Source organism: Cyanistes caeruleus, chromosome 1 (assembly GCF_971803275.1).
Source record: "Cyanistes caeruleus chromosome 1, bCyaCae1.hap1.1, whole genome shotgun sequence".
Lineage (NCBI taxonomy): Eukaryota > Metazoa > Chordata > Aves > Passeriformes > Paridae > Cyanistes > Cyanistes caeruleus.
In genome coordinates this window covers 59,583,997-59,606,661 of record NC_141701.1, presented here as the reverse complement: position 1 = coordinate 59,606,661, position 22,665 = coordinate 59,583,997, and the positions used below count along the sequence as shown (strand labels likewise).

Sequence of the window (22,665 nt, the reverse complement as noted above, 5' to 3'; positions counted from 1 at the left end):
GACACAACACCCTGCAAGGATACTGCATCCTCCTTTCTAGAAACAAACTTCACAGGTGCAAATAATATCCTTCTGTTCCTGTTGCATCCTTCACCTTCAGTTGGCTATCTTGCCCACTTTGCAAATGTAGAACTAGGGGGAGGGAGTGTTATACATTGACAACTCCAGCTAAAGTCGGCAGCAGAACAAAGTTATGTGCAGTCCATTAACAAGCACTGTAAGCATAGTTGATAAAATTCTTTCTTATGTATACTGCACTAGCTATTTAATCTGCTAAACTGAAAGAAAAGAGAGTGGTTAGTACAGTGCCATGTATGAAAGAGAGAAGTATTTCCCAGTGGGGAAAACAGAAAGCAGTGCAAGCAACTACATGCCCTGTAATTGTACACTTTGCATAGATTTGTACTGAAAACTGCTTGTTTTCAGATCACTCTAGATTATGCAATAGCAAACCTGAAAAATGGCATGATTTCCTCTCCTACAAAGCTAACCCCCAGCTGCAAAATGTGATTGTTTTTTGTAGTAGGGGATTGTTTTTGGTAGTGTGAAGGGGACGGCCCCGGTTCAGCTATCAAAACTGTTTTCTGCTCTTTCTCTGCTGATACTGCTGCAGCTGTGCTGAGGCACTCTGGAGTAAGTTTTATGTGTGAGGCTGGTTGACTTCCTCTTGTTGGAAAGGCATTGAATAGCAATAAAGCAGGGCTTTGTAGATGTCTGCCCACACAGTGACTACAGCTTCTCTCTTTTGCAGCAGGAGAAATTGTAATGATGGCTGTCACGTTTGAGTGTTAAGGAGTATGTTTTACTTAGTGTAAAACTGATCTCAGCACACATTAGATTTTCTTGTAGAGACACATCTACATTCTGTGATTTACTCTCAAATTGCACTGAATTCAAGAGCTTGTGGTCACACATTGCGTGTAATACAAATTTTAGCTTTTAACAGGTTTTCACTTCAAGAATTGTGCAAATAGTAAGCAAAATCCTATTGTCATTACTTTTTATCATGTGTTTCAATAGTCTTTTTATTTCCCTTACAAAAATTTACTTGGAAGGTCAAATGTCAGAATCTTATGATTTTACAAAGAGTAAAATAAGTTATTTCATTGTAGGTGCCAGGTGATAATTTATATTAGTAAGTACACTGAATCTGTCTCTATGGTCTAAGCCTGGTTTCTTTTCCAATTACCCCTTTTGAAATCTCTCACTTGGGGGACTTGTAAATCTTCATTTTTAAGGCTGAACAAAAGCATTATTCCTCTTTCTTTTGTTTCATGACAAGAAGCAAAAGGACTTTGAGCTGGACAGCCTTGCCTGTTACATTTGTTTCCAAGTTCAGCGTGACATGAAGTTAGGTATTTCACATCTCTGGAACAAAGATGATTTCTCCAAATGGCTGCAGAACTGGCATTACAAACAAACCAATACTTCAACACGCTGCAGATAAAGGATTGAGAGAATGGATGGAGAAACAGATGGGCAGAACTTCCCCTGGCACTGAGCTGAGTGAGGACTGTTTGAGGACTTTTGAAAGCATCTGTACTGAAATAGAGGGAGTGTTGTGCTGGCCATCCCAAAGAGAAGTCCCAGAAGCACACGCAATGTAAGAACCAAGATGTAATAAGTAAAAAAGGGAAGGTGGGAAGAACAGAGGTTCATAGTAGGTAGTCCTGTACATACTAATTTCTGTCTCTCTTGAAGCTAACTTTCCATCTGCCCACAGGAACCTTTAAAGCATTCTATCATGGCTTAAAAAAGCAGAGATAGAAATGGATCTAATTTATGTATATGTTTGTGTGCATGCATATGTAAGTTAGGACTGAGAATACAGATACCTTAATTTGTTTAAGTGAAGAGGCTTGTTTTCTGCTCATTAATTTGTAAATTAACTGTACACAGCAGGCATGTTTTCTCTACTGATTAAGTGAAAAGAAGAAACATGGTAATGTTCTTAACAGCACTTGAACACATCAAATATTTTTAATGAACTTTTTCCATTTGCTGGAATGTTCATGTTAGAAGAAAAAGAAGAGTAAAAACTCCTTTTATCATAGGACTTCCTTGACCTATATTGCAGCAGCACATGAGATGTGTTTGAAATAACTTACAAGATGATCAGTTTCACAGAAAACTGGGTTGTCAGAGGCAAGGATTAGACAGAGACAAAAGGAATAGAAAATGGAGAAAATTAGTTTGAAAGCCTGCTACGGTCATCTTCATGGTCGTGCTACTACAACTGCTTTTCAATGTTTTCCTGAAAACGAGACACTGGCGGTGTCATGAAAATAACGCTCACCTCTTGAACAGTGCTTTAGAATCTGAAGACAAATATTTAGGCCAACAATTTGGAACAAAAATCCTTGTTTGATCACTTATTGGCTATTTTTTTTCTCTAAAATGCAATCACTCAGATCTTTAAATGCCAGTATTTCTGTAAATGATTGCTTTTCTTTTTTATTCAGGCAAGGGTATGCCATATTTGCAAGGATTGTAAATATCTATTATATTGTCATTCATCCGCTGCTGATTCATCCAGCAGGTAATCATAATTTACCAGTAGAAAGATTTTCTTTACAATGTATATATACAATGCAATGTGAGGTCAAATGCCTTAATACTCATGGCTACTAAGAAACTGAGTTCTGACAAGATTTCTGAAGAGGTTTTGTCGCTTTGTGGCTGCAAAACACCAACCTGATTCTCAAGGTTCATTGTGAAAGTAAAACTGCAATTTTTTCAAGACTCCTTAAGCCACTGTTAAGTGGCTTTTTAACTTCCCCTTTCACAAGTATTTGCTGAAGAAGGGCACGTGTTAAGCCATTTTTCTAAATATTTGGCAGAAATCTTCTAAAGTTTAGCTACCCTGACCATATAGAAAATTCCTAACCAGGAATTCTAGTCTAACTTTGAAATACATTGACTACTAACACATAGCTCTCAGTCTGTGACAGTTCTCAGCATCCGCAGGTAATGGTGTTCTGTTTGCCAATATAAACAGTCTGACATTACTCAAATACCTGCTGAGACAATGCTCTTGAATCAGAGTCTTCTTGGAAAAAAAGTATACATAATAGAAGGTTTTGTAAAAACGCAACAACATCCTAGGTCTTTACAATCAAGATTTGATTCTAAGACTTAAATGAAACTATTGTCATCTGGAACTCACTGATGGCCCATTCATGAAAAATTTCAAATGAGTTCCTAATTAGGTCTAGATTATGTTTCCTCTGCATGTAGGGCTTGATATCATTAATCTTGCATTGGCAGTCTCCACTGTCTCAGTGATGGTTCCTCATTACAACATTTGCCATTTGCCATTTTCAATTCTTGAAAGCAAATAGCTGTTCTTTCATCTTAATTCAATAGCGTTACATGAATTTTAATTAAATCCTTCTCAGAGTTTATATGATGTTGGTCTGGTTACCCATTATGAGGCTATCACACACAAACTATAATTTTCCTAATAAGTCTAATCCACTGGCCAGCAAGGTCAATTGCTTCTCATTAAGAAAAATAAATGGCAATTCTAGTATAAAAGTACATATGAAATACTGTGCAATTCTGCTCTCCTTCCATCGCCTTTTTCTGATTTGCATAAAGGAACATTTCATAGTTGACTCAAGCAATTTTTTCATGGACAGTTAATTAAAAAAAAATAAATAGAAATTAATTATCCTGGGTCATTTGTTTTCATACTGTCTTTTATTCAGGTTGAATTCTTTACAGTGACCCAAAGACCAGGGGTGAAATAGTGTGTGGAGTATTTAAAAAGAAGATGACATTTTTCTTTTCTACCTGCAAAAGGAAGCAAACAACAGACAAAATTATACTGGTTTTGTAGATGTGTGCACACTGCTGCCCTACATACACACTTTCTTTCACCATTAAGCATTTCCAGGAGCTGACATTCATTAGTAGCAGAGTTACAAGGTGCAAATAAGAATGTCTACGTTTCTAGCTACCAGTGCTTTTCACTAGTGTTTTTTACAGAATTTTAATTTGCCTATGTAATTGAACATACTGACATCTGCTTACATACAAAAATCCTGGAACAACAGGGGGAAACTACAAAGTGAACAGTAAGGAGATGTTCAACACACTAAGATGTTGCAGCTATGCCAGCTAACACAGCTGTACAAGAGCAGTAATTTCTTCAAATTATTCTCCCATATACTGTATGATAATGCACACTCTGCAATTGTGAGTCTTCTCATACCTTCGTGGACATTTAGGCCTCAACAGAGTAAGTATGCATAATTGTATGTAGAAACACACACACATATATATAAAAAGTATAATTTTGTAAGCACATCTGTATGCAAAGATGTTCTACATGTAAGCACATCTGTATGCAAAGATGTTCTACATGGCCCACTGCCCAAAGGGTAATTATTCTAGCTCAAAACTACAGATAATATGAAAGAACACAAAATTTGGGTTCCAATCTCATTACCATAATTGGTTCGTCTGTCTTCTGAGGGTATGATCAGATAAGACTTTTGGATCTAATTTTCCTTGAGAATTTTATGCAAAAAAGACAGAAATAACCACCCAAAAATCTGAAATTGAGTGTTGTCTCTTAAAGTTGCTAAATATTGGTTTCTTTTTTCATGAGTTTTACCAAAGTTACTATTTAAAAGTACATAAAACTAAAGTATCAAATCCATTTAGTATCTTCCTCAAATTTCTATGAAAAGAAGTGATACCTTTTTCCCAGTGAAGAAGTGTGAGGAAAGAGATGATTCAAAGCAGTATTTTATGTATCCTTAATATAAAATTCCCAGACTTCGAATTGCTCATAATGGTGATACTCCACCTCTTCATTTCCTCTGCAATACTTCCTTCCTTCTAAACCTTTTCTAACTCATCCTCCAGCATTTTATCTGCACAGTAGTCTTCACACATTCAATACAGACTAATGTTGTACACTTCTCACTTTGCACTGTAAGGAATTAGGCAGCTAGGATGTACATTTCATACAATGGAAATATTTATGCAAATAACCGTTTATTCATGAGAACACTGAGTTTCTAATCTGGCCCAAAATACTTTGCTAAGACCTCCTCCCTCTTTGGAGATGAATAGCAAGATAGAAAAAAGGTTTACATAATGAGAAATTGGTGTACAGCTAGCTTAGTAAGTCTCTATTTATAGAGGTTTAAACACGGTGCAGGTGCAACAGATACAGTAATCATCAATGAACTTTTCAAATAAAAAAATATACAAATTTACTTTGTACTGTTGCATTTTTGAACTAAATGGAAACACTGACTAAAGTATTCAACCAAGTGAACTTCCCCCAAAAGCTGGATGAAACGCAAAAGGCACTTTCTCATCCCTGAGAGCTCCAAACATCCCAAACATCCCAGCCCCCGGGGGTCGTGCTCTGGAGCTTCGTTCCACGTAGGTGGCTGAAGTTTGTCCGTGCTTAGCGCTAAGGTGACACCGTGTCCTGGGCTCCAGGATGCCCATCGGACAGCGTGGGATTCCCCTCGGGACAGCGAGATGCTCCCTGGGCCTCGGACCAGGCAGAGCACGGCGATCCCCGGTCTCTGTTGCGAGTGTGTGATTTTTGAGTCTACAGCTGCAGGTCTCTTTGCCTGCTCCTCCCGCCACCCCGGGGAAGCAGATTCACGGGGATCCCGGTACGGCGAGTTACGGGAGGCGGGCGGGAGCTTCCTTCCCAGCGCTGGCCTGGCTGCGGCCGTGCCAAACGCAGCTCCCGGTGCCCCAGAGCCACTCGCGTCCCCTTCTCAGCTGGAGCCCCGTGGGGGGAACGGGTTCCCGTCCTTCCTTGGCCCCCGGGGTCCCTGTCCTTCCCTGCCTTTCCCCGCCCCGCTGCTCCTTCCTGCTCGGCCCGGGGCGGGCGGGCGGCGGGGCGCGGCTGCCGGGCGCACCTCCCGCCCAGGTAGCGGGGGACAGCCGCCGGCCTTCCGAGGGGAGGGCTGGCGTCAGGAAGGAGCAGGGGAACGAGGCACACGGCCCGACACCGAGCGGGGGCCGCTGCCGGCTCTCCCGCCGGAGGAGGCGCGGCTGTGTGGCGGCGGGAGGGACCCACTCGCGCTCCTGAGCGCCGAGCGGAGCCAGGTTCCCCCTTCCTGCTCCATCCCTGCCAGGTTCCCCCTTCCTGCTCCATCCCTGCGAGGTTCTCCCTTCCTGCTCCATCCCTGCGAGGTTCTCCCTTCCTGCTCCATCCCTGCGAGGTTCTCCCTTCCTGCTCCATCTCTGCGAGGTTCCCCCTTCCTGCTCCGTCCTTGCCTCTCCCCTCACCTGGCCGCCGCTCCCGGTGTGCGGCGGGTGAGTGTGCGCTGCCCCTCCGCACCTTGGCTGCCCCCGCCCGCTGCACGCAGCCCCCGGAGCGCCGCAGCCCAGGAGGATACGCCGGGTGCGTTGTGATTTACTAACTCATTTTTTATTATTATTATTTTTAGAGGGCTTTTTTTTTTTTTTTTTTTTTTTTTTCTTCTCTCCGGGCGGCTTGGCGGAGGGGAGGGGAGAGGGGCAGCCGGGGCCTCCCCACCGGCGGCGGCTCCGGGGCTGTGCCCGCCCCGCACGCTGCGCTCCGCTCCGCCGTGTTTGTTGTTGTTGTTGTGCTCCGGGGAAGGAGGCGGCAGAGCCGGCGGCTCCCCCCGGGCGGCGGAGGGCGGGCAGCCTTTCTGCTTCTTTCTCTTCCTCTTGGCCGTGCGAGCCCGCGTCCCGTCCTTCTGGGCCGGGCGGCCGCGGGGGCTCGGCGGAGGGCGTGCGGGACACCTGGGGCAGGTGGCAGCGGTAGGTGGCCCCGGGCTCCCTCCAGGGAGGGGTCCCGCCCGCCGGACAGGTACCTGCGGAGCGGGCGGGCGGTGCGGGGAGGGCAGCCCGGAGGTGTCGGCGAGGGGCGCGGGGGTTCCCTCCGTCGGGGTGGCCGTGCCTTACATAAGCGGGCGGGAGGCCCGGAGTCCGCGCCGTGCCTTCCGGTTTCACATCGCGGCCGTGCCCGGAGCCTTTCACCGAAACTGACAACTTCTCCTCTTATTTGTTTTGTTGACACCCGCCTCCCCGCCGCTTCACGGGGCCAAGGCGCAGGACAGGCGCTGGCGGAGAGCTGGGGAGCGGGACAGGCGCTGTCCTCGCCGCGATGCCACCGCTGCCCCCTGCTCGGCCGGGCACCCAGCGGCTCTTGCAGGGATTTCCTTAAGTTTCCCCGGGGAAGGTGTGCACGGGGCCGCTGGGACCTCGCTCCTGTCAAGCGCCCCGGGACCCGCCGCCTGCTCCAGCCTGACCCGCTCGGCTCGGCTCCAGGCTGCCTCCCATGCCCGCGCTTGCTGGGGAGGGTTTGGCGCTGTTTGAGGTAACTGTGTCTCCCTCCGTGTGTGAGGAGCTGTGGCCATACAGAAAAGGCTGTAGTTTTAGTGCCGTCGTAGGCTTGCGGGGACTTTTTGAAAATCGCTGCATGATTTGCCTTGGGAAGAATGTAAACATGTATTTTTGTAATGTTAAGTAGGTCCATCCTGATAGTATTTCCTGTGTGCAGCGCCTTTACCCTTCAGTAAGTATATCAGACGCTGCGTTTGAAGTAAAGTTGATTGAAATAATACGAAGACACTGGGAAAATAACGAATTCTTGTGGAGAAACTGAAGTTTTCCCTCTCTTCATCTGAACCAGAATTTAGTCTCAAGTGATCAGGAGTCATAGCGTGTATATTGCACTGTTTTACTTCTGTTGTATCCACTAATCGTTTTTAAAGAGCTGAGACTAATACAGTGATTTTGTTGGTGTGGAGTACTGCCAGTTCACGGATACAAACAAGTTAACCTGTAGATTGTGGGTGATTGTGTATGGAGGCTTGAAATACATGGCTGGAAGGATGATGAAGTGCTCCCTGTCAGTCAAGGTAAATAATAACAGAGTAAGAGAACAGTCTTGGTTTACGTTAATGATTTGATTATTCTTGGCAGTCAAGTAGGAAACAGTTCTCTAAAATCTTTAAATGGTCTTAAAGGAGTTAGTAATAACCGGTGTGAGTCCATCAAAGCTCTTGGGCATCATGGCTTGTGGGTTACATTGGCTCTGGCTGTCATGGGTTGCATTCTGAATCATTCTAAAGAGCAGCAATGAGAACATTACAAATGCCATACCAGGCTATACCCAAGTCTCTACTGGTAAGAGCCTAGAGGGGACCAGGAAAGGAAAAGCTTGCACTGATGCTTCCCTAGAATACTCTCTTCCAGACAGCTGTGGCTCAAGCCATGGGTAGAAGTGTTGCCTTTGCTGTTGACCAACACGAAGTTTGTTCTTTGATCCTATACAGATTTTTTTTCGGTCTCCGAGGACATAAGTAACCAGATGAAGCATTCTACAGACTTTATTAATCACTGATAAGATGGTCAGAGGGCAAGTTCTTGTTTGCAAAGGCCCATGCAAAGGAGTCATATTGAGGGATATTAATTTTCCAAGTGGTGTTCATGCATTAGGCTCTGAGATAATAAATTTAAAACAAAGCTTGATATTTATAATGAAAATAAAAAGGCAAAGAATGGCACCTTAATGAAATGGATTCAAATTAATTTTCACTGAGTTGGAGACAGCCATGAATACAATGGATAGTCAGCTTCACTGGATTTGTAAGTAGAGAATTAAGAATGGAAATTGAGTTTATGCCATTCTGCACCGCTGAAGAATGTTCATGGACTTTCAAAGCCTCTGTTCTATCACAACAGTTAATATGAGTAAGGCAGTGAACGTTGCAGTCACAGTTGTGATAAACTTTAGCTCACCGCAGACTCTTAATGATAGAAATTGGAGCATGTTACTTAAAAATAGTTTCATATTTATAATTGCTTAAATTTGTGCATTTATGAAAAATTTCATGACAGAATTGTTCTTACACTGGGACTTGTTTCTCACGATATAGACCAGCTCCCATGTGACACCTAGAGCCTTACATCCTCATTAAAGACAAGCCAGTCAGAATTCTGGAAATCATCAACTCAGAGTATCCTGCACATGTAGAGCAGGATTATATCTGTTTTCAACTCTTGAGAACAACCAAGATGACATTGGTCACCTCACAAATTGATAGCATAACTGGGACATGCATCCAGTTCTTTCCAGTTCTGAAACTTTGAGAAGATGAGTGTCAGTGGTGTGTTAGGTTACAAATCAAGGTACATGGAGCGGTAATGGTGGGATGAGGCAAGAGAACAGCCTCATCCCACCATTACCCTCATTACAGAGTGTCCCTGCTGTTGTGTATCCAAAAATTTCTTGTTTGTTCTTTTTGTGAGGGTTTATTCAGTGCTTGACATAAATTACCCATATGGTTGAAATAGCCACTTTGGTTATTTATTCCATCAAATAGAACATACAATTTAGGCTCTAATTGCTCTGCTACATGATTTTTGTGACAGAAGAAACACATTATAAACTGTTGAGAGAAGGCCAAATGAGCTGAAACATACATCTCATACTTACTTGAAGCATAAGTACCAGAAGTTGTTCAGTTTTCAAATGCTACTGTTTTCTGTTAGCTTCTTACCTGCCAGAAGGGAGAGCTGTGAAAATACATTGGTGCTCATCTATTGGAACCTGGGCCATTTGGCTCAAATTTTACTTACCAGAACTAAATTAATTTAATTTATGTGAGAACATTACAGTTTCTGACAGTCAGCATTGTTATTGGACTAATGTGGATGAAATCTAATAATTTTTTGCTGAAACACTAGAATCATAACCAGTGTTTAATGAGGAGAAGGCTGGAAGGTTTGCAGTCTAAGACTCTGATCTTGCATACAGGTTTAAAGTATAACCTTTGCCATGGATTAAAGGACAGCAGACTCTTCTGGATCATTGGTAAAGTGCTCCATCCTGTCAGTGTGCTATGTCCTTATCAGTGTGGCATTTAATTACCTGAATAATTTTTCTTTCAGGCAAGAAAAATTTCAACACAAGTTGAAACTTACCTGTGATTCCTAAGGTGAGGCTCTTAAATAAAGCACAGCAGTGATGAAGAGCAGCAGGTCGGGAACTGCTGTTTTTAATACAGACACCTGATAGTCTTTTATAAAACAGGAATTCTTCTGGATTTTTTAAAAGACTCTGTTGAAGATGGAGAGGGGTCCAGAATTGTTAGAGGCTTCCAAGAAAAAGTCAGTGGGACATTGTAATTTCTGAGGAAGCCTGAATTTATATGTATTAAAGAGAAGTTAGTAGCCAATGGAAAAAGAATCAGAAAAAGGACGTATGCTTTAGAGCTTGACTGCTCAAATCACTTGTACAACTGGAATTTCAGACAGATAACTCTAGGCTGTAGTACTGTATTTGAATATTTCTTGTGTTAATATCCGTTTTCCAGGGCGTCCAGCCTTCTGCACAGAGTGCTTGATTTGTGCCTAATTAAATAATCAATATAAAATGAACAAATTGGCATCTGAGAGACCAATCCAGTTGCCCAAGGCAGTGTCTGGCTGCAGTGGAGATGACATAAGAGCTGTTTTACTGTAGCCTTCAGCCGTAGTTCTGGCTCTGGCTGTGCAGGCAGGTTGTTTTCAGCCTGAGGAGACAACCTGTGAGTGCTGTGCTGGAGCAAAAGGAGCACAATACGCTGGTGCTGACTAAGCCCTAAGTTAACATGCACAAGTGAAACGTAGTTCTCTAAGGGTTTTGCAGATGTGAGAATTTAGACAAAATATTCTAAGTTATGCTAAGCTGCGGTTGGAAAGAGTTGCACAAAACTTCAGTGATAGCTTTTCCCTAGAGAGACAGTGATAGTGCCTAATCTTATGTATTCAGTGGCATTAAATAAAGGCTATGTCACAATCAGTTTTAGATTTTCCTTGCTTAATAATTTCATTCAGATGAGTATGGATTTTCTATGTTTATTTCACTTCTTGTTTTCTTGTATTAGTAGCACATGAAGAAATGTCTTCAGTCTAATCACTACACGTATCAAATGTGTTTTTGAAGCCATGTGTCACGTGAGCTTTTGGATATAGTGTTAAATAATTTTTGATGTTATGTTTATGATTAACAATCCTACTAACCTCTTTAAAGACAAAATTGTACTCATATTTTCTTGCTTTGCCAGTCATTTTCAGAGTCTGGCCTTTGGGTTTTTTAAAACACTTTTCTTAGATGTTTGGGAAATGTATCAGTCACTCTCATCAATTTTCTACACCTCATCTTCTTACTTGAGACATTTCCAGAGACTGACCCTTCTGTAAAAGGTTGATTGTCCTGGGTTTAACTTTTTCTTATAGAGATTAACATGCAGTTTACTACTATTTTTCTTTAAAGGATTCATAATCCTTTACTAATAGCTAAAGAATTTCTAAATAGTAGACACTTAAACAGCCCCTGACAACAGTATTCAGATTTCAATGTTTTTGGGCTTTCGTATTCTGAAAGAAGCTTTATGCTTCTCAGAATGCTCTGTTAAAAATAAGTAGAGCACTCCAGTTAATATAGAGTGAGATAATTCCTATGAGGCTTCTTGCATCATTTGCAGTAACTGTGAAATCCCAGTTCTGTTGCTTGGAATAGCTGTAAATCTTGGACATAACCCAGGAAAGCCCACACAAAAGGCACGTGAGAGAAAAACAAGAAATAACATGGAAATTTTCAGACAGTTTGTTTTTTTTTTTTTCCCTCTGTCCTGAAATGATTTTGAAATAACTCAGAGAGGAAGTTAGTTTTCTAAATATTAAGTTTAAATACTTAAATATTGCTTTTTATTTTACTTTGCCCCCCTCCCCCCACCCCAGAGCTTTTGGAAGTCCTTTCAAAGGGAGAAACAAGAAAATTAATAAATCTGAAAAGACTGATCACGTCAGAGATTTTTTTTTTTAAAAAATATACAATGACTGAAGGTAAAATAGTAGGTTTTATATTAATTTTTCTTAAATTTTGAGCAGTTTTTGATCAATGTATCAGCTGTACTACATTTGTTTTGCACATTGGAAGGAAAAATATTTTTTAAATCTGACTTTTTTGTATTTTGTTCCAACACTTGTAAAATATCATAGTGTGTAATTGAAATTCTTAGTATTAATTTTTTTTAAACACTTGGGAAATTTTTAAACACGTGGAAATGTTTAAATTCCACATGGTGAAGCTAATGAATTCACACGTGGTGAAGTTAACAACTGAGGGGATCTATCAATTATGAGTGGAAAGTGAGAGGGAAAGGAAAATGAAATACAAACCAAATTATATTTCTAAAATTAATTCAGGCATGTTGTATATTTTTTTATATGTTTACCTGGTGCATTATCTTTGTCTTCTGCCAAAGAGTTGAAATCGCTGGATCACAAGTGAAAATCAATTTGTTCTTAGCTTACTTCTCACTTGGAAGTCACAAAATTCAGGTAAAATTATGCAGTTGGACAATTCATAGTTCTTCTTGGAATTCAGATACTTAGGAAAGAGGCTTATCAGTGTGAGAGATCAGTACTACCAGACACGTATAAAGCCATTCACACATAAAGCTGCATTTCTGAACCAGTTTTTCTGACTGATCTTGTGAATACTTGAAAGACCATGAAAAATAATGGTTATATGTAAGGGATTAAGATAGTGCAATAACAGCCTGTCATCTCAACGGCATGTATTTTTTTCTCTGAAGATTGGAGAAGTCCTGAAATACAGCTGTTGTGTTGTTGTCAGTGCCCTGCCAATTTTTGGGGGGTTTTTGTTTCTTTTCAGTTACAGATTGGGTTGTGATAGTTTACAGATTAGAAAGCAGATGTTTTCTGGTTATTCAAGGGTCTTCTGGGGGACAGTGTACAGCTACTTCACCTGTTCTGGGCATGGTTTGCAGAAGTGTGGTATGGTGGTAAAAGGTCAGTCATGAGGTTTGTTCATCTCTGGACTTAAGGTGTTAAAACTGCCATAGCAAAATCATAGTTTCCAATAAAGCAATAGCCTTGGAGCGCTAAGGACAGTTGTCCTGTAATTTTTGTTTATCATTAACTTCCCTAGATTTCCTTGATGGATTTCAGATGGATAAACTGAAGCGAAGTAGGGTGGCTTCAGGTTGGTAGGGCTGGTTGGTTGGATTAAGCTGTAGAGGTGGTCTTTGCTGTCTCCTCAGATCTTCCACCTCACCAACCTAGCAGTATCACTTTGTATCACTTTCACTGTGTCACGCAGCTGACCAAATCTCTCATTCCTCAGGCTGGATTAGTGCCTTGAGGGTAAAGCCTAGATTTTTTATATTATTTTTTTTTTTAAATGCAGCAAGTCTGCAGATCCCAGTGACAGCTATAACTGCCCTCTATCCTTCAAATCTGTACCTACACCTGTGTTTCATCAACATATTCCCCAGCTTGTTGCCACTTTCTCCACGCTAATATATGTAATAATATTTGTGTATATTTAGAGCTTCTATTGGCTTCCAACAGTACCCACTCCAAGGAAATATTCCTGCAATTTGTGACAAATTCCTCAATTACCTAGACTTTCAGTTCATCTCAGAAAAGACTCATCCACTTCTGGGGGTGGCAGTTCCATATCATCCACAATGCCTCACGGTTAGTAACAAAACATTGCTTTATGGTGTTGTCTAATCTGTTGTAATGCTTTTCAATTATTCTTCTCCAGCGTTGTTGTTTCCTGGATGCCAGCATTGCTCTTCTCTTCTAATTCTAAAAACATGAGTCCTTAGTTAAACTCTCTTGTCAAATCTTTTTAGTTCTCTGGATGAAAAGTAGTGTTGGAGTATTATCTGATGATTACAGTGATTAAAATAAAATACTATACTTGTCCCTTAGAGAGTTAAGAAGGTACAGAAGAAATTATGGCAGATTTGTGCATATGCTGGGTTTGATTTTTTTTTTGTGGAGGATGGCTATACAAGTTTGTATCCAGAAAGGACCTGTTATACTGAAAATTATGACAGCAAAGTCTGAAATTAAATGAAGGAAAATAGCTGGCCTGTGTTTCTAGTAATTCTGTGGTATGGGATAAAATAGTGATGAAACAATACAGAACAGTAACTTTGGGGATTGGTGTGTGCCTTGGAGATTTATCCGTAAGGAGTTATATAATCACTGTAATAGAAAACTTTCGGACCCCTACTGTGTTGCATTTGTAATGTTTTGATAGCTCATACTATTCTAGAGAGCTAAAATTGGAGTAAAACTCATAATCCCATGTATTACTAAAATCCACTGTCAAGTTACACAGTGATCTCATTTAAATTTGTCTCTCCAGAGAGATGGTCTCTGAAAAATAGTCATCAGTTTGATTCCAGGCATTTTCATCTCTACATTGCTTAGCTTAAAAGAAAAAAACCACAATGCTTGGAAGGCTGACTAAAGAACAATGACAAACTGTTTTGAAAGTGGTTGCCTGTTGTCCTTCATGCATTAATAAAATTTGTGATATGAGTAGAACCTGCCCGCATTTCTTAAGTCAGCCTTGGTGTTAACTCTCCTTTTATTTTTCTGAAAGTAGAAAGAAGATGGAATTTTTTTGGTAGCTGTCTTTTAGCTTAATATACATACACAAATAATTGGGGCAGACTTAAAGGAGAGCAATTGCAACTACCTTGTGCTTTGGCTCTTGTTGAGACTTTTACTATTATAGTCTTTCCTCAAATGCTGGAAGTTGCCGAGGGACTTCTCACCGAAGTGCCGAGCTTCTACAAATAGGAACTCCCTGACTTGTACTTTGTATTATCTTTTATCTGTACTATTACTTTGCCCTGACTTGTTCCTGGAAAAGAGATACACATAAGTTTCTGCACAGCTTTCATCAGCATAGTCTGAGTCAGTGCTGTTCACATGGAAGATAGGCAGTAATTTGGGTTTGGTTTTGTTCTTCAGAAAGATACTCTTGTCAAATGGGAAATAACCCATAATAGGCTCACACAGAAAAATTGTTGCTTTAATGGAAATTTCAGTAGGTGATTTTCAAGTGAGTGCAGGGCTGTTGGTGTTGAAAAGCTAATTTTAAACTTTGGCCAACGTGTAGAGTGGGTTGTGAAATACTCCATTCTTCTCCTCCTCCAGTGGTAAAACACTTTGCATGTGGCTTGGTTATTTGGGTTAGGGGTTCTTTTGGTTGTTTTTTTTTTTTTCCCCTCTTAATTCTAACTCCTGAATGCCACAACTTTCTTTATTAATAAAAGCACCATAGGAAGATATTTGGTTCCAATGGAACACTGAAATTATAGCCACGAGTAATATTTTTTTGTGCCCTTGGAAAGATTGAGAAAGAAGTAATGAAAACTCTTTTGCAATATAATTGGTCTTTTATTGTAAATGGCTTGCATATTTCATCCCTGTGAGTAATATTTTGTCCATTAGGCCTTAGCGAGGCCACAAACAGCATACAGCAACAACAAAAGTATGCTTCTTGTCTTAATGGGGTTATGTGGTAAAGCACTGAGTAGCATCATATTCAGAATTCCTAACTGCAGTTTATATTCTGTCATTAGGGACTGTGTTCCTTTTCCACTTACCTAATGCATACTTGCAACGTCCCGGATCGCAGCTGATGTTGCTCTGCCCCTGTGCACCTTGGTGAAAAGCCTGGCCTCATCATTTTTATAATTTACTTTTAGGTATTGAAAATTTGATACTAGGTGTTCCAAAGCTCTCTCCAGACTGAACAATCCCTGTGTCTTTAGCCTCTCCTCACAGGAGGTGTGTTCCAGCTGACAGCTGTCCTTGTGGCCTTCCACTGAACTTGCTCCTGTTGACATTTCATAATGTGGATCCAAAAGCAGACCTGGTAGTGCAGATACCAGAGAAGTGGATTGTGCATGAAGCAGAACAATTGCTTCCCTCGGTCCACTGGCTGTGCTTTGATTTCCAAAGCCTGGGAAGCTGTTAGCCCTCCTTGCTGCCAGATGGAGGGCTGATTCTTGTCTTGCCAGGACCTGCAGCTTGTTTTCAGGGGAGCTGCTCCCCAGCAACTTGGTCTTCAGGCTATGGTCTCATGACATTTTTGTTGGCTGTATGTAAGTTATTCTGAATGGTAACCCTGCCCTCCAGAGTGTCTTCTGCACCCCTAAATGTAGTGTTTGCAGACTTACTGTGTGCCCTGCCATGTCACTGTAAGAGAAATTAAACAGGATTGGGTCCCTAACCTATTCACTTTGTAGCCATGGGTGGATTGTGAACCATTAAGAGCTGCTGTTTGAGTCTAATGATAGAGATGCTTGGGCTTTTTTTATCAGCTAGTATTTTACCCATCCATGCTGTAACTTGGATCAGGTTAGGTGCAAAGATGCTGCAGGAGAGATTGTTGAGTACTCCTATAATCAAGGTGGGTGACAGCAATGATCTCTCATCCACTAATCCTGTCATTTTATGTCAGAAGGCAATCATATTGGTCAGGCATGATTTCACCTCTGTAAATCCATCCTGGTGATTCCCAATGACCATCTTCTCCTTAATAGGCCCAGAAATGACATCCAGGCTGAATGACATCAGTATGTCTGAACATACTGTGGAAGTAGATTAACAAACAACGAGAGTAGGCTGAACTGTGATATTTTCTTTCCTGGTGATCCCTCAGACTTGGTAACTGGTAACCTGTGAATAATCCCTCTCCTGCTCTTCTTTTGGGGTGCCCAGTTGCTGCCCATCTGTAGGTGATGAGTGCCTGCTGGTCACAGGATGGAGCAGCTGCATCTTGGGAATGTGGTGATGAATAAGCTGGGGCTTCATGTGACCTGGTGTAACAAGTTTGCCAGGAACAGGATGTTGCTTCTAGAGTGGTTCTTGCTCCCTGTGTGTGTGTGCGTTTGAGGAATTTATAAGATAAGAAGGTGACAGCAAAAGTGACAGTAAGTTTAATAATTATTTTGGCTTGATCAAATGTGTGTTAATGATTATATTGGTGATCTGCTTAAAGCCAGTGGGCTTTGCCCTGGGCTCTCTTTTGTATTGATTTACTGCCATTATCTTGCCATTCGCTTGACAGTAAAAGTAATGCATATGCAGGTGTCAGGGTGTGTGAAAAATCTGTATTTTCCTTCTGATATGCAGAAGGAAAATACAGATTGGTAGTTGTTTGCTTTTTTATTGTTTTGGTGCTACTGTTAACCTGCTTTTACAACTTCTCTAATTATGTCGTGTTTTTTTTTTTTCTGATAATCACTTGATAATTAATTTTGATATTCCCTTATTACTCATAATTTTAGGTGGACTTTAGAAAACACCAGTACCTGTCAAATGCAGTAAGAGCCACACTAAAACAGAGACTTGCTTGATTTGCACATAGTAAGAATCAAAGAAATTCAACCTGATTGTATGATGCTGAAGAGTGAGTTCATAATGACTTATTGGGGAATTCAGTGTTTCTCAGATCTTATCATTAGCACCACTTGCCTCACTGGTTCAGATACTTGAATTTCCAACTTCTGTTACTGATGAGCAGTTATTACTCTCCATAGTTCATCAGGTGTCAAAATAATTTTGTCACGTGATGATAGTTATCCTTAGTTTTGTGCTGTATAGAACTATACATTTTTGTATTAATTTTTATTAACTGAATTATTTTTATTAACTGAATTATTTTTATTAACTGCTGAAAAGCCCCTTCAGAATGAGGTTTCAAATACATTTAATAAAACATTTCTAAAGGAGCAGTAGCTGAACTGATTGTAAGAGTTACATTCTACAACTTAGGAGTGCTCTAAAACGTTCTAGTATCCATCTAATCAGCAGTGAAATAATCAAAAATACAGTATTCATAAAATGTTTTGAATGACAGGTATAACTAGTTCATTATTTTAATGCTTCCAATAGTGTTTAATTGCAGTAAGATTTTATTACTTTAGGAAAGAAATCATAATAGTTGGCAAATCATTATCCGTATTTTAACTCAATCTTGCATGTATTCCAAAATCATACTGACATTTTCTAAACTGAGACTGAAAATGTAGGGGAAAAAGTCAAATGCTAATTCATGAAGAATAAATGGTACCTATATAGTAAATTTTAGATACCTAAGTTCTTACTTTTATCTATAATGCCTGTCTCATATTTTAGCAATCTGGTTTTATGCTTTACTTGTGAAGTGTAAAATCACATTTTCCTCTTGTTCAGTTTAGTAAATATTTTATTTTTGCAAATAAAAGATTAACATCCAAATACAGGATCTGTAGAATATTACATTTGCAAATGGACAAATGATTAAATGTATTATACAATTAGCTAGCTCTGTACTTTAACCTGTGAGGAATAACCAGGGCTTTGGAAATAAGGCAGTTAAGTAATTTCATAATCATTCATGCATTACAGCAATAATACTGGCCCACACAAGCATAAAAACTGGTTTTGCAGTGTCTTCCTGATACAAACAATGCAACAATCTTCAGTGGGCTTTCTTGTATAAGGAAAGACCACTTAAGTAAGATGGAATGAAAGCGATATTTTAAGAGATTAAGGTTTGTTGGCACACTGATTTTAAATAGATAATAAACAGATAAAAAAGTTATTCTGTATTTATGCTTTTGTGGTATTGAGACATTTTGTGATTTTTTTTTCTTATAGCTTGAGGGAGGCGTTGGCTTAGAGTATGTTGATTCAATTCCAGCTTATTTTGTTTGCATAAAACCTCCTGTTGTGTCAGTTAAACAAGTTGCCTGTCATATAATTTAGACATTTTAAATGTTCTCAATTTAAAGGTTGCTTCAGTTCAGAAATGTTTGAAGTTATTCTTACTTGTATTTTGTTGGGAGGCACGAAATTATAGTTCAGACTGAAGGGGATGCTGAGTAGCATGGTGTTGGGACATATATAGTGAGTTTCTGTCCAAGAGAGAAGATCCCCTTCTGACTGCAAGTTCTGTATTTACAATATTAGATTGGGTAGGTTGTGGGCACGGTGCATGAAAAAAAGCTTTTGTGAAAAATTATATATTATATTTGAGTATGTATTATATTGGGTATGGTTTTCAACTGGCAGATGGCAAGCAAGTGATGGGCAAGATAATTGTATTGCTGGAGTTATGAGGTGAAATGAGAAAAATAGTAGTTGGTACCAAAATTATTAGGTGCCTTTCTTTCTGCAGTGTTGTGATACCTCTTGTTCATTGACTTGGGCATGTTCCTGTCTTACTGGACCTGGCATCACTGTGCATCTGACTCTTATTGTCTGATTACAGCTTTTCCCCATGTGGGATTTGAGAGAGCATTTGTGGTATGATCTGCAATCCTTCTCATTTTAGCAGACCACCAGTATCTGGTGACATTTGAAGTGCTTTAGGACTAGCTATTTATGTTATGTAGTTGGAAAGATAAGGGAAACTTCTGTGCATGACTAATTGAATATAAGAGTGAAAAAAGTACACTCTGATATATCCAAACTGATGAAATGTTTACATGCAACTGTGTTAAAAAACCCAAAACAGTTCTGGTGATAATTGCTTTCTGCTTTGCTTAGCTTCAAGCATACAGAATCTGAAGTACTTTTAGCTTGTGTATTTAAACATCCTTTCTAGATGCTCTGAAGCCTGTGGTTTTGGAGGTGGAGCTGTGTATTTTTTCTGAGTGAATATTGTGTGCTTCAAGATAGTGAATGGGGAAAACACTTTTTTTTTTTTTTTTTTTAATTTTTTTATTTGTCCCTAGCATTGCTGTATTTTTGTTTTGGGAATTTGCGTTAATGTTGGCTCAAATACCACATTGGGAATGGATTTACTAAGAAATACTTACCTATAAACAATAATGCATTAGTGTTGGATGAACCAAAAGAAGGTAGTGATGAAAACAGTAGCATTAGCTTAGTAAAGGCAGGTTTGGTCATTCCAAATAATTTTAAGGTCTTAAAATTCCACAGGATATAAATATTAGGGACCACACTGGGGCAATGTTGAAATAAAGAAGGGATTAATAATTTGTGAGTGAAAGACTGTAGCATCTGTAACTGTAACATCTCAAGCTTATCATAGCTGTTAACTTTATTAGCTGAATTTCCACTTAAAAATGTATTATAAATCAGCTAAAACCTATTGGTATAACTTAATTGCTTGCAATTCAATAAAAGCTGGTTTAAGTGTGGTGTAAGTATGATGCTACATTTGAATAAAAGACAGATTGCTTTCACTCATAGCTAACTCAGGTGAATGTTAAATGACAGGTTTTGATTCAGGTATAGTAACTTGTATTAATGACTGTATTTATGCCATGTGTAGTTGTTGTTTGAAAGTGCTGTAGGTGAATTAAGAGTTAGATGGTAGTAGGTTGGGTGGAGATATTGTTTGAGGTAAGAAATAAAGAATTTGGTCAAACCAGCAGCTAAGTATCTCTCCTGAAAGGCTTTAACACTCTTAAGGTGTGGAATGAGAAACACCTTTATGGATTGAGTCAATGATGAGATTCACAAACAAATTGCTGGAAGAGTTTGTTAGATAGTTTGTTCTATGCATATGTGATATGAAGTTTCAGTCACAGACTGGAAATATTACTCATTATTGCATTTCCATGGAGGAGTGTTTACTGCAGAGTTTTTGAGGAGGGGATTTTAAGGACTCTTTTGGAATACAGTCTTAGAGGAATGTTATGAAAAGAGCAGTCGGTTTGTAAATGATTTGGGAAATAGGGGTGAAAAAGACTTGAAAAGTCTCATATGAAACCCCTAGTCTATCTAGTGTTCAGAATTAGATGGCTCAGAATATTACCCAATGTAGCCAATGAGCAAAGGCTTCTGAAAGTCGGTATCCATCCAAAGTGTGTTTCACTGCTGTTCCTGTTCCCAGAGCTGTGGAGGGCAGAGGTGGACTTTGTGTGCGTCAGAAATGTTTGCTGGGGCCCACTGCTCACAAACTTGCAGAAGAGCTGGTTAGCCAAGACCCTGCTGTGCTGTGGTTGGGATGGAGATCAGCTCCAGCTCTTTCCCCGAGGGTTCAGACCTGTGTTTCCTGCTGCAAGGAGCAGGATGCCAAGGTAGAGGCTGTTGAGCAGGAGTCATGTTCCCTTTCTTCAGCAAATGTGTGTCTTGCTGCAGAGAGAGTTTGCAGCTCTTCCATACTTACACTGATCCCTTTAAAGACAAAGTGGATGAGCTCAGAGTGGGGAATGAAGTCTGTTTGTCTACTATCCTACATGCCAGTGAAATCCAGTTGCCTAAAAGCTATCCTATTTCATTTCTGTTGCCCCTTTCCAGAGCATTGCTGGTTTTGTGGTTTTGTCTGGGGCTTTGATAATTTTATCCTTTTTTAGAGTCAGTTGTCAATGTATGGACAGATTCAGAAAAAGGCAGTCCCTCTCTGCTCCTCACTGTTTCCTACCCCAGTGCTCCAGGTACACTGTTGAGAAATACAGACTGAAATATTCCCAGGCCAAGGGAGTGGCCTGTGTCATTTGGGTCTGTCCTGCCATGAACCACACCATTCGTGCAGTCCCTGAAGTACAGTGGTCAGACTCTTGCTTTCTGTCTTCAACACAGCTAGATTTTCTACTCTCCTCTGGTTCTCTCAGAGCCCTGCTCTCCTGATGATTAGAAATATTCTGACTTCCAGTTTACACTTATATGTGGGCAGTGTGTATTTTCTCCTCATCCAACACTCATGTAGCTTTGCTTTACTTAGGCTTGACATGTCATGAGCTTTTAGTCTTACCTCTGTCTGATAGGTTCCTATTACTCCCCTCATCTTCACATCTGTTCTAGTAAAAAATTCATGCTGTTAGATACGGCTGACCAGAATTGTACCTTATATTCAGCTGATGTTCTGCTAGTGGCTTGTGTGATGACTTTAATTCTTCCCTGTCTTAGCTGGAAATATTCCCTCATGATACCATGTAGGTCTGTTTGTCTGCCTTTTTTTTTTTTTTTTTTTTTTAATCTATTTTCCCCTTGCCAGATCACATTGGTGACTCACAGTTATCCTGTGATCAAAGCCAGACTGATCTTTCCCTTCAGTATTGTCTAAAGCGATCCCTGGTTTCCCACATCCTGTGTGAGTGTGCTAATCACAAGCTTATTATCTCATGGTATGGGTGACCTTCTGCTATAGCTGCTTAGGAAAAAAAAGGGTGGGGAGTGGGTTGTTGTAGTGGTTTCCACTTGGTCTTGTGATAATCTTGAGCCTGATAGTTCACATTTTCTGTGTTTGAGACAAAGTTGTCTGAATGAAGACCTAGGATGTCAGAGAAATAACCTCATTGTATATTGATGAGGTTCTGGTGTAAAATCATGTGTTGGCTGTGTCGTCATAGCTGGAGTGTTATTTTGTATGACTGATGGCAGAACTTGAAAGCCATGGAGCACTTGTAAAATAAGAAAGGAGGTGTGTGTCGTGATTACAAACCCTGGCATTATGTAGTGGCTGAGACTGGGTTTTCAGAATTACAGTTCTGGATTTAATTTTCTAATGTCTGCCAAAGCTTCTCAGGTGGGCTGTAAGTATTTTTTTATTTGTTGTCCTTAACTTATCTCTGCCTTTGCTCTATATCTGTAATATGGGAGAAAGGTTTACCTTCTGCTCATGTGTTTTGTCTACTTATGTTGCAAGACCTTTAGGGAAGGAACTTCCCTGCTATCTTTACATACTGTCTCGAAAACCTCTCTTGGCTGGACGCTGTAGACCGTGTCACAGATGATGGCATTTACAAAATTTTCTTCTTAAAAAAAAATTTAGTGAACAATAAAATAGTTTTCAAGTGCAACATGTTCAAGAGCAAGATATTCTTGTTGTGGTGGGTGCTGCAAATATTATATACAGGCTTTCTTTTA

The 22,665-nt window shown here is 40.2% G+C and overlaps 1 protein-coding gene across 9 annotated transcripts in view; it reads left to right on the top strand.

Moving 5' to 3' along the window:
- The first annotated feature begins 5,875 nt into the window (after positions 1-5,875).
- Positions 5,876-22,665, top strand: part of MBP (myelin basic protein) — a 110,648-nt gene continuing 93,858 nt past the window's right edge. For 3 of the 9 annotated variants that reach the window (XM_086894709.1, XM_086894700.1, XM_086894643.1), the window contains exon 1: positions 5,883-6,385. The gene's annotated coding sequence lies outside the window, so the exon portion shown is untranslated. Of the gene's footprint in view, positions 6,386-6,508; positions 6,818-6,940; positions 7,328-16,573; positions 16,773-22,198; positions 22,332-22,665 lie in introns of those variants that run through there. The other 6 variants (XM_086894653.1, XM_086894647.1, XM_086894681.1 and 3 more) reach the window with 6 other exon arrangements.